The sequence below is a fragment of the Homalodisca vitripennis genome, chromosome 3 (assembly GCF_021130785.1).
Source record: "Homalodisca vitripennis isolate AUS2020 chromosome 3, UT_GWSS_2.1, whole genome shotgun sequence".
Classification (NCBI taxonomy): Eukaryota; Metazoa; Arthropoda; class Insecta; order Hemiptera; family Cicadellidae; genus Homalodisca; species Homalodisca vitripennis.
The window spans coordinates 75,992,630-76,005,328 of NC_060209.1; positions in this window are offsets into that span (position 1 = coordinate 75,992,630).

A 12,699-nucleotide genomic window follows, 5' to 3' on the forward strand; every position below is an offset into this window, starting at 1 on the left:
TTTCTTACTTCCATTAAAGTTTTCCAGGCAAAAGAGTGGGGGTTAAAATTTAAAACAAAAAGTAATATATATTTATATATTGTATGAAACAATCATTCAGAGAAGAAACAATGCTCAAATTTAAGGTCATACATGATCGTACTCAGTATTTTTACAAATTCTTTAAGCCCATTATGCAGTTTTCTAGTATCATGGTTACCCGTAGATCAATCTAAAAATGTTCGCTAACGTTCAGCCAAATCCCATAAAGTGTCATGCATCTTCCCTGAACTCTGTTTCTTATATAGAAATGACAAAATCTCTACTCTGTAGGTCAGTCGTTCTCGATTTCGTGCGAACAGGCAGACATAAATGAAATCTATCCAGCCATACGTAAATCCACTTCGCTGACGCTGAGCCAATAAATACAAACGATTAAACTATAACTATATACACTATTTGAAGGAAAACATTATTGTCTTAGCTGAGCTAAAATCAATCTTTTATATCACTCCATTTCAAATTAGTACTGTCGATGAAGTTAGAGTCGTGCCTTATGTCATTATGATTGATGGTAGGTTGTTTAACTATAATGTGAGCCACGTGACTGTCATATTGACCCAGTTACTCATTATTGTGTAATGATCCATAAAACTGTGTTATGTCGTAACGACGAGGCTGTTATGCTTAGAGTACGTTATAAAACAATATAGGTAGTTATAACTGTATAATAATTACTGCATGTGATGTTTACATTAACAATCGTTCGTTTTATCCCTATGTTCCAAGTCGTAGTGTTGAGTTATTTGTGCTATGTGTCTCACACATCTTAAGTGGTAATGATCAAGCAGAGCCTTTGCATAACCAGTCAATTATTCATGTCTGATGTTAGTCTAAAAATCTACGTGTTAACATATACTGTTGTGGGTGATGTATGACAGCAATATAATTTAGTGAAATGTAAAAAGCTTTGTACCGCTCATTGCTGTGTGTAACGGAATATTATAACTTGTAACTATGGTATTGTTGTATATATCGTCTTATCTGACCCTTACATATTAATGGGTTTTGTATAACTGTAATACGTGTACGTGACTGTTATGTTGTATAGGTAACTCATATACAATGGTCTATTATAAACATGTAGAGCTGTAATATCTAGAGGGACATGTATCGTTAACCCTGTTTGTTTATGTGTTTTGTATAAAATTGTATTTTGAGTTCTTGACTGTTATGTTGTTTCAGTAACGTATTGTTATGTCTACAACGGGTCTTAAGTTGTATGCTGGTCTATTGGCCAACTTGTAACACTATAAATATTAATAGAATATAGCCTACATTTTGTATATACTTTTGTGTTAACTGTGATACGTGTATATGAATGTTACGTTGTCTCCTTAACTCATTGTTGTATAATGATCCATTATAAAAAAGTGTAGTGCTTTAAAGCGTAGAGGAAATGGTATATTACAAACTTGTGCCATCATAAAGCCTAGTGGGACATGTACTGCGTCTCGTATATTATTATGTTAGTTATATAACTGTAATACTTGTTAGCACTGTTACGTTGTCTCAGTAAATATTTATCGTGCAATGTTCTACTGCAGACTTATAGCATCATCAAACCTAGGAGAACGTGACCTGTATCTCGTGTATGTTTTTGTATGTTTTATAGCTGTTACGTGTATGTGAATGTTATTTTACTTTGAAATTCATTATCGAGTAATGTTCTACTGCTGACTTATAGCATCATTAACCCTGGTAGAACGTGAACTGTTTCTCGTGTATTTTTTGTATGTTTATAACTGTTACGTGTACGTGAATGTTTTTTACCTTAAAAACTCATTATCGTGTAATGTTCTACTGCAGACTTATAGCATCATTAAGCCTAGTAGAACGTGATCTGTATCTCGTGTATGTTTATGTGTGTACAATATAATATAATTTTGCAAGCTTATAATTCTACACTTACAATAAATAACATGTGAAGTCATTTTTATGCCTAAGGGCGAATATGAAAATCTCCCTTCCATGGACTATCGTGACACCTCCACCTCCTCCTATAACTTATGATTACCATATTGTCCCCCACCTTCTGTATACCACTTGTGGTAAGACGTAGTACCCAACCCGAACACTGTAGCAAGAGCCTATTTCAATTGTAGCAATGATTCTAGAGGAATGTGTCCTTGTACACCTTCGAAACCACTATGTACGCCTAATTCAGTACTATAGCAATTACTGACGCGCCCTCTGTGCTCAAGCACACAGTCGTGTTCGAGTGAACCCGTCAGACTCCGCACCAAACCTCATTAGTGGCAAGTTTACCGCACAATGTTGGTGCCATCTCATTAGCGGTAAGTTTACCGTACAATGTTGGTGCCACCTCATTAGTGGCAAGTTTTCCGCACAATGTTGGTGCCACCTCATTAGCGGCAAGTTTTCCACACAATGTTGGTGCCACCTCATTAGCGGCAAGTTTTCCGCACAATGTTGGTGCCACCTCATTAGCGGCAAGTTTTCCGCACAATGTTGGTGCCATGTGTCCTTGGAAGTTCCCTGAATCATTGAAATGCATTCTAGATAAATAAATACCTAAAAGTACAAGCAAATTTTATTACAGAATGTTTTGTATTCAGTGGGAGAGCGCTAGTATCAGTAAAAATCTTAATTTTCAATTTGTTAAGATACCGTTGACATAGTTTATTGATGGTTTTAGAAAATATACTGTTTAATTCTTAATTATAATTGGTCTTATCAATAAGTATAAGATTTTTGATACACATTACTTTGTGTTATTAGTAGCCATTAAGACACACTTTTCACAAATAATAATGATAATATTGTCTGCTTATCTTAACGGTGGGATAAGTTAATTGAGTAGAAAGTTACACTCTATCACTACTGTTTACTGATAACTGTCTATATTATTTTTAGTAATAATGTGGTTTTCGGTCAAAATATTGAGAGGTTGTTGTACGACAGTAAATAATATTTATATTTAGACTTTATCACTTTCATTATAACTTTGTTTTAAATTTTCTATGTATTTATAATAATTCTCCTTCATAATTTGCCACGCTCCAAATCTGCCACTCTGGGCTATAAAAAGCCTTCAAGCCTTCATTTCTGTTAATACATAGTCGCTTAGTGTTAAATTATAGCTTCCAATATTTCACTTAAAAATTGCATGTTTTTAAAGCAGCTGTGTTTAGAATGTAACCAAATTCTTAACGATTATTAAATCAAAGGGATTGTTGTTCTCTAAATGTTTAATTTAATAAAATAATAGACTGTTTTAAAATTTGCACTAAACTCTTTTTAATTTTGCTGATTTAAACGTCGTTTGCTAATTTTTGGGCGTACACGTTGTCTATCGCAGACTTCAGTTCAAATTTTACATACATAACCCTACCTTATCATCTATTATCTATTGAATGACGTACTGAAATTAGGAAGTACTGCTGTACTCTTGATTATAAATCCTTGACATATTTTTAGATTGTAAGGAAAGTGTTTTTATTACTTACCTAACTAATAAGTAAATACACATGAAATGTGTAAGTATAATTTGATAGTGAAACTTCATATATTTGATTAAATTTTCACTTTTTAATAAATTAAAACGTTTAGAGTATTTCGAAATATCAAGATTTAATTTTGATATACAATTAAAATTAGTTTAGTTGCATTGTATACGAGTTACTTGCAATATTAGCTACTTCTGACTATTGATAACTGTGCTGCTTTCAGAAGTGGTAAAATGTAATCCTGCATGTGATTGCGTCTCTCAAGTAACATTTTTGAAATGGTGTAGGTATAAGTTTATATTTTGTATAACCAAACATACTTTTAACAGTAGGATGTGTAGTCAATTTACAGTTATATTGATAAGTCAATGTATGCTACCATATAATTTGTTCTTAGTTTAAAGTGGATTATTGACGATGTAAGGTTTGAAGGGATAATTGATGGATAAACTTTAAGTGAAGTCCATAATCACATGGTTTAGTATTTGAATGAATTAGGGGTTTACACCTGAAGAATTTTCACCTGTGTGTAGATTTCAGTCCTTGAAATGTAATGGTATAAGTGTTTTGTAACATATAACAATATACTTTGCATCTTCTTTAATAAAATGTCAACTTGTAAAACAGAAAAACACGAGTCTACTCACTACAACACTGACGTTTTCAGGGACTAATTTGTAATCTCGGTAGTGGGTTAGTTTGCCTGGCTGACATTCTACAAACCACGCTTTTTAATTGGATTGAGTTCGTGATGGTGAATGAGAGGGGGGGTGGGGAGGGGGACGTATTTGCATGCCGTTACTGCAGTGCGGATATTAAAATTCAGAACAATTGCAACTGAGCTGATTGGAGTGCCAGGAATGTAGATTCGGATTTTCAGCGTTAATGTACGCACTGAATTACAAAAGATATAAACCTTATAGTGCGTGATATGATTAAACTTTAAACGTTTCATTAAATGTAACAAAATTATGGTCCAGTGAAGAAAAAAGATCCACGTTTTAACTGAATAGTTATTTTGAACACACACACGCACAAGTGCGCGCGCGCGTGTGTATACTGAATTTCTTCTTGCCAGATACTGAAAGTTTTTCTTTTAGACTGTCATTAATGTAACCATTTTATTTGATAGAATAAAATATCAAAACAATAGTTCCATACAAAAAGTTTAACAGAACAAAATTGTGTAAGTTATATGTTATATTAGATTAGCATTTCTAGACACGGCCAAAAATGTATATCGGCTGGAAAAAATGTTGGAAATTTTAAAACAAAATGTTTTTATTTTTTAAACCGTTAGAATTGCGGTATATAAATTTCAATGTCCACCTTAAAAATTCAATATGTATGTATATAAGAACAGAATTATTACTATTTTAATAAATACTATTGTGACATTATTTTCAACTTTGTATGTATATTGTAGTTGTACATATATTACTGTATAGCAGTTTGTTTTCAATATTCATTGAATGTGAACATTAATAATAAAAGAAAATAATGAACAGAACAGAAAATAATGGTTTTCGTGGAATGAGGGGAATTTGTGATAATTTAGTTTTATAATTCTTAGCTAGCAATTCATCAGTATATGTATATACTTTGTTAGTTTCTTAACTCCTGTTAAACATATTATTACTGTTTATGCACAGAAATAATTCGTAAATTCAATTACAGAACGTTCAATACAACTCTAAACAGAGTTGTAATTTATCTAAGCAAAACGACTTGTTTAGAGTCGCCTTGTCAGACAAAGTGTATTACAGTTGTTTACAACTGTACAAGACGTGAAGTACCCAACTAAAGAAAACGACCGCAGTTATATAAACTACAGCAATCACTGCTGTACAACCGTCCGACTCCATGAATCAAGACCCAGAGAAGATTAAATGGACAGAAAATTGAGGGGCTTAGGAGGCCACTGATAAAAGCCCGAGTGGAAAGAAGCAGGCTCGATAAATAAGACCAAAGTGGTCGTTGATTTGATTTGTGCTCTCTAAGGTTATAACAGATTTAGTTCAATGGAGCTGCGGTCGTTGGGCGAGAAGCCAAGCGTATCACTAACTAAATGTATTTAAATTCTTTCCTTTGAAGATGTTTTTCTTTAACTTTTGATAATTTTTGTTTCTCAGTAGCCTATAAATAAACACATATGTGCCTTATTTGGCCTGTGTAGCTGGCTTTATTGACGTAAATAGGTAATTTATAACATTTATAAACGTAGGAAAATTCAAATATTATTTCACGTTTGGTTTCAACTGGTTAAATAAAAAGTAGATAGTTTCTAAAGGTTCCCCAGCTATTCATTCCATTTCCAGTACCAAACCGCTTACATATGTCACAAAAGTTAATCGTACTGTTACTGCGTAGACAGGAAGGAAGTGTCAGTTTGTTAGAATTCAATTTCCGGCCAAAGCTAGATTTTGGAATGGTAATGGGCTTAGTACGTAAATGAACACAGAACAATCAAAGATTTCCTAACTTACTAGGGACTATAGTCTCGAAATCATCAATGTTAAAGCAGTATTACTGCGCTCAGCGGCTTTATAGTATTACGTGTTCGTAAAAAGCATTGCTTTTCTTTTGTTACGTTTTCTGTAAGTTATAATTAACACTTTTTTATACAATTACATTTTTTTATATTTTATATTTAAATAAATTGCTATATTAATTAATATAAGGAGGGATTACACCACACCACGTGTCGGGTAGCAGGTTGCGCTAAGGTTACATGCAAAATTTCAAATATTATACCTTATTTCATTCTTGAGATATCCTTCAATAAGTTTCAGCAATGAGTACCAGGTAGAGTGGTGAATTGAAATAACCTTATTATGTGAGATATAATTATATTTTTATATCACATTTTGGTATTATTTGTTGGATGTAAAGTTTTACAGCTAGAGGTATTATATCTAGCGAAAGTAGTGTAATTCTAGTCCCAGAGCAAATTCAGCGCAGTCACAAAGATCATTATGGAATATTGTTAAAAAATGTGAATTTTGTGAAGCAAAAATACAAATAATTGAGAATAAGGGTGAACGGTTGCCTAATTCATGCATACGTAGTTTTTTAAGGTTATCAAACAATCATCCTTTTGAAGCTCCTTATTTTCGAGTATATAAATAAACATTACAAAAAAGTTGTATATAATTTTGCTCGTGCTTTAATTTTATATATATATATATATATATATATATATATATATATATATAAATTATATTAACACAAGATAGGAGTACGCCACACTACGTGTCGTATAACAGGCTTCGTTTAGGTTACCTACAAAATTTAATATATAAAGCTCATATCATTCTTGAGAAGTCCATAAGATATACAGACAGACACAGAAAAGACAATTTTACATCCCTCCCCCAACAGACAAAAGAGAAATGTGTTAAGCCTACTGAGTGACAGTTGTCAATGACGCTCAACTTAATTCCTTCCTTAGTTTTATAGTCATAGAACCTATTCTTTGTCTATGTAAAAATAAAGTTTCGTGAAAAATTTAATGTATACAGGTGAAATCTTTCTCGAGATTTCTTGCTACACGAGAAATTCACATTTTGTATATAAGTTATATTTCTTAGCAGAGATGAACTAATAAAATTTACGGTGAACTAGGGAGATTATTACAACGAAAGAGCGTACTAAGACCAAATATTTTTACCGAGGTACTATGACTTTCCACTCTAATACTTTTCCATTTCACTCTGGAATAAAATTTCACATTATAACATCTGATATAACTCAGTTTGTTTACAAACTTATATATTCGGCTATTTTCTAGTTCCCATCATAGTTGCCCTTAAGACCAATGTAAAAATATTTGCTAACGCTGAGCCAAATCCATGAAGTGACATCCACCATCATCAAGCTTAGTGTCACATATAGCTATTTACTATATAAATATATCATAAATATTTACAGGGTGAAACACGTAAGTTGGAATCATCACTGGATTTGGAAGTAAGCGGATAAATAGTTACCAACATTGCCTTTTCATACACTTCTGGGAAGCTTCTGGATTTTGAAAGCATTTGTAAAACTGGAATAAAAGCTTGTATAAAAATTAAGATATTTTTAGTAAAGTCAAGATTAATAGAAGTACATATTCTGAGTTGAAAAATAATGACAAATAAATTTTATTTATTTTCTGTAATATTAAAACTTTCTCAAGAACGCAACAGCCATGAAAGATAAAGTCATAGCTATAAACACAAATGGCAACGAGCTGGAAAACGCTGGATTAAAATTAAGAAGAAAATAATGATGTCATTTTAATTCCCCAAATGTTACGCGTGGAGTTATCTACGTTAGACAAAGATGTGCAGTGCCAGGAACTCTGAGTACAATCTTGTTTACCACATGAAGATCGCTTATTGCGTTTAATAAAATTATATAATATAAGAATATCCATCAGTCTTATGCTGTACCATTTTTAATAATTTTATAAATTTTTATAATTAAATACATTTTTTAATGTATGATAACTAATTACAAAACAAATAAGTGTTATATAGCCAACAAAATAGACTACTTATAAGTAGTTTTAACAATGTCTATGTAATGTTTCAAAATACATTTAAAAGCAAACAGAACGTAATCGACTCATTGGGCTCTTGGCCCACGTCCCACTGAAAGCTTTGTTTGGCCACAAATCACGTGACCACATTAGCCATAATTTGTTGACTTGCTGTGTACCGGACAGTGGACTGCGTCAATAACCGACTCCCTTGCGTCGCCCAGCTCGCTGTAACTTCAACAAGAGAAACTTGTATTGTTTTAAAAACGCGTTATATTTATTTTGTTTTTATTTATAAATAACCATGTAATTAACAATTTCTTGAAACCGTGGTTAATCATGGGAAAACATACTGTAGTTCATCAATGTATGTTCTTCATAACATAAGTAAATTACGCAATGCTTTATAGGTATAATGGTAATATTAAAGATCAAGTAAATACTAAAAGTTTAATTAAAGGTTATGTCACGAAATTATTAGTAGTTTCAAGTTTATTTTGGGATTATTACTAGATTATAATTATAATTCCCTCCAGAGGTCAGAGCTGTCAATAGTTTCCTTTGTACAGTACATGTCTGCCCCAAGCCCTTTGTGAGACATTTGAGATGTAGCACCGGAAGTCGATCTGTGTTCCTTTGATTAGATCCATAACAGTTCTGCCAATGTTAATTTCCTCACTAGCAGTGTCAGACCTGCAACCACCAAAGAGATTTGCTCTCCTCACCGCAGTGCCTCATATTCCGATATGATATAATTCCAATGATGCCTAATTAACGGCATTACGGTCAGTGTAGATATTTACAAAAAATAGACGTAACCGGAGAACAGAGAGCCAATTTTCATTGTAAAAGCACAACAATTGGTTTTTATTTAGTTCAATAGAGAAATTCCTCCTCCCCCCCCCCCCCCGAAAAGCGTCGGTCACAACAGTTTTCACGGGAGTCGAAATGGGAGAGGACCAAAAGGATTAATAATGTATTATATATACTTTTATGAAATCATATTTTTTTCTCAGATTATCGTTTTCTTAGCATGGCAAACTTAAAACTCCCTGTCAAGACTCGTAAATAAATGTTAACTTAAGAGTCTGGTAACCATACAGAGAACCTTAGATTTGAGCCTTTCATTGGCTTTATATCTTGTAGCGTAAAGTAATGATTAACTTGATGTAACTATTATTTATGTATCTGACGGTCGGTATTAAATATAACATGCTAGGAAAAATATAATCTGAGAAGAAAAATTATTGTTTCATATTCGTAACCCACTCACTACCTTTTTACTAAAAATGCAAAAATACCTTTTTACCATCTTAACGATGCAATCTTCTATGCTAACCTGGCAATAGCAAGAGTCATCCGAGAATACAAGGGTAAACTCAGATTGACGTATGGCGAGTTGAACTGCATCCTCTACAGAAAACACTACACACGCCACGGACTCCATCTAAACAAGCATGGAAAGAAGGTTCTGAGCTGTGCGATTGCTAAAACTGTCCAGTCACTAGTCCAGTCGTCTGTGCACTCATCTTCAGGACTTTGTCCGGCCTTGCCTGCAGAGGCTTCAAAGTCTACCAGCACGACCACCTGCCGCGGAGAGACTGTGGATCTCGACCGCATAGAGCCCTGCCCCAGCCCCGACCCAGTGGGACCGCCCCCTACCACCCTGCCGCTGGTCTCCGACTCTTCTGCTACGGTGTCAATAGATTCGCTTGTGGACTTTCCTCCTCTTGGGCTAAGCCCTGTACATGTGAATAGCTCTCTTACTCTAACAAAAAAATACTCATCGTGTAACCAGCTTAATAATGAAAAAAACTTTTCTTTTTTAGACAATCTGTACTTAACAATCTAAACTTGACTTCATCTTCACAAAAAAAATGCGTTTCTTATAAAAAGCAGAATGAAAATTTTAGCTTAATCCATTTCAATGCTCGGAGTATTTGTAATAAAATTGATCAAATAAATGTTTTTTTGGACGACACAAATCCCGATATAGTTTGCATCTCTGAAACATGGTTACATGATGATAACTTAAATAATGCTTTTTTTCATAGTTATAAATTAGTTTCTTTTGAAAATAGAAGGAACCATGTAGGTGGAGGCGTTGCAATTTTTTCAAAAAATTTTCTGTGCACAGAAATCATGGAAAATGTAAAAAGCTTGAGTGTGGAATCACATATAGAGTTGACAGGTGTATCAATCTCTTTTCTTAGAATTAATGTAGTTGTTATCTACAGACCTCCAACTGGTAATTTTTCAATTTTTATAAATAGACTAAATGAATTATTTCTTTATCTTGAGTCTTCTAGTTATAGCACAATTTTATGTGGAGATTTTAATATACCCTTTCACAATCTGACTAATCAAGAGTGTGTAACTGTTAATGACCTGTTTCATTTATATAGATTTGAAGCTCTTATAAAAGATTTCACAAGAATAACATCCACTGGTAGCAGTATTATTGACAATATTGTGACTAATATGGACTCTAATCAAATCTTGCTGATAAAAAATCTTGACATATCTTTTTCAGACCATAGAGCTCAAGTAGTATATTTTAATATTTCACCAGGTGTGCCATTTAAAAAACACATTCAAATAAAAAAACGTTATTTTACAGACAATGCTTTTGCTACATTTACAAATTTAATGCAGGCGGAGAGATGGGACCAAGTTTATAATGCTACTGACACAAATGAAAAATTTGCTACATTCTAAAGAATTTTTAAGTATTATTTTGATATAGCTTTCCCGCTTAAAACAAAAAAATCAATGTTAGAAAGAAACAGCCACAGAGATGGATAACTCCGGATTTAAAACGTGAACATGAGAAAATTCGTTTTTTACTCTCCTTATCACGAACACCTGAAATCGAACAAACAATTAATGAGAGGAAACGTAAGTACAAAATTGAGGTTGACAAAGCAAAGCGATCTTTTCATGATAATCGAATCATAGATTCAAAAAATCGTTCAAAATCAATTTGGAAAACAGTCAATGATACCTTGAAATTGAGGCCACAAAAAGATAAGAAAAATATTGAACTAAGTGTCAATGACAAACGAATAAGGAATTGCAATGATGTTGCAGAGTATTTTAACAGTTTTTTTCAGGACTGGGGTGGCAATCCCTATCACAGCCTAGTGGGGCTTACAACCCTGTGGATGGTATCACCGCACGCTTGAATAGTATGTATCTTTCTGAGGTGTCAGTTTCAGAGGTTGAGACGGCGGTGAGACGGCTGAGGAGTACAAATGCCGCTGGAGTGGATGAGATTCCTTGCACAGTGCTAAAGAAAATTTTTCCTTCTATAAGTGTTGTATTCTCTCACATTTGTAATTCCAGTTTATCTTCAGGTATATTTCCAAACCTCTTAAAAATCAGTAAAATCATTCCAGTCTACAAATCTCACAGTAAACAACTACCAGAAAACTATAGACCGATTTCAATTCTATCGTCCTTCTCAAAAATTCTTGAATCAATAGTCTGTCAAAAACTTGTGGCTTTCCTAGAAATCAACAACATTCTCTCTACTCAGCAGCATGGCTTCCGCCAAGGGAAATCCACTACATCAGCCATCTTCAATTTTATAAACGAACTATCGCTTTCTTTGGACAATAGACTTCATTCTCTTGGTGTTTTCTGTGATTTAAGCAAAGCGTTTGATTCCGTTGATCATAATATTCTCCTTGGAAAACTAGAAAAATATGGAGTTAGAGGTCACTCTTTTCAATTCATGAAGTCGTATTTGTCTGATAGGAACCAAACCGTCCAAATCCATGATGGCCAAAATAAAGTTTTCTCATCATTTAGAGCTGTTACTTGTGGTGTTCCTCAAGGCTCTATTCTTGGTCCTGTATTATTTCTCATTTATGTAAACGATCTTCCAAAAATTTCAACAGACCTCAAAGTTACGATGTTTGCTGATGATTGTTCTTTTCTTGTTTCCAATAAATCCCCACATTTGTATCGAATTCAAACATCCAGTTGCAAAGTTTAAATCAGTGGTTCAATTTAAATAAACTTAAATTAAACATCAGCAAAACTAATATCATCCAGTTTCATCTAGGGAACACAAACCAGTTTAATATCCAGGGTCTTATCAAACTAGGAAGCGAGGAAGCCAAGCAAGAAATCTCAGTTAAATTTCTGGGTTTATATATCGATAATAGGCTCACATGGGGCGGCCACGTGGAGCATGTCTGCAAAAGGCTTCGAACCATGGGATTTGCTCTCAGCCGTCTCGCCAAGGTCTGTAGCCAAGAGGTTCTACGAACAGTATATTTTTCTCACGTTCAATCGATTTTGAGGTACGGGTTAATGTTCTGGGGTCCATCCAGTGTAGTAAATTTTAATAGAGTATTTGTCCTCCAGAAATGGTGTTTGCGAATCATCTCAGGACGTAGGAGATTCGAAACTTGTAAACCTCTTTTCGGTGAATTAAAAATACTTACTCTGGCGGGTCTGGTGGGGTACGAGCTATGCTCTTTTGTTAAGGGCAATCCAAAGCTTTTTGTAAGCAATGGACACTACCATCAGTATCCGACCAGATCAAGAGGGCTGATATCTGTGGCTGCACATAGTACTAGCACATTTGAGAGGGGTCCATACCACTTGGGTGCAAAAGCTTTCAATGCATTGCCATTGAATATTAAAAATGAGCAA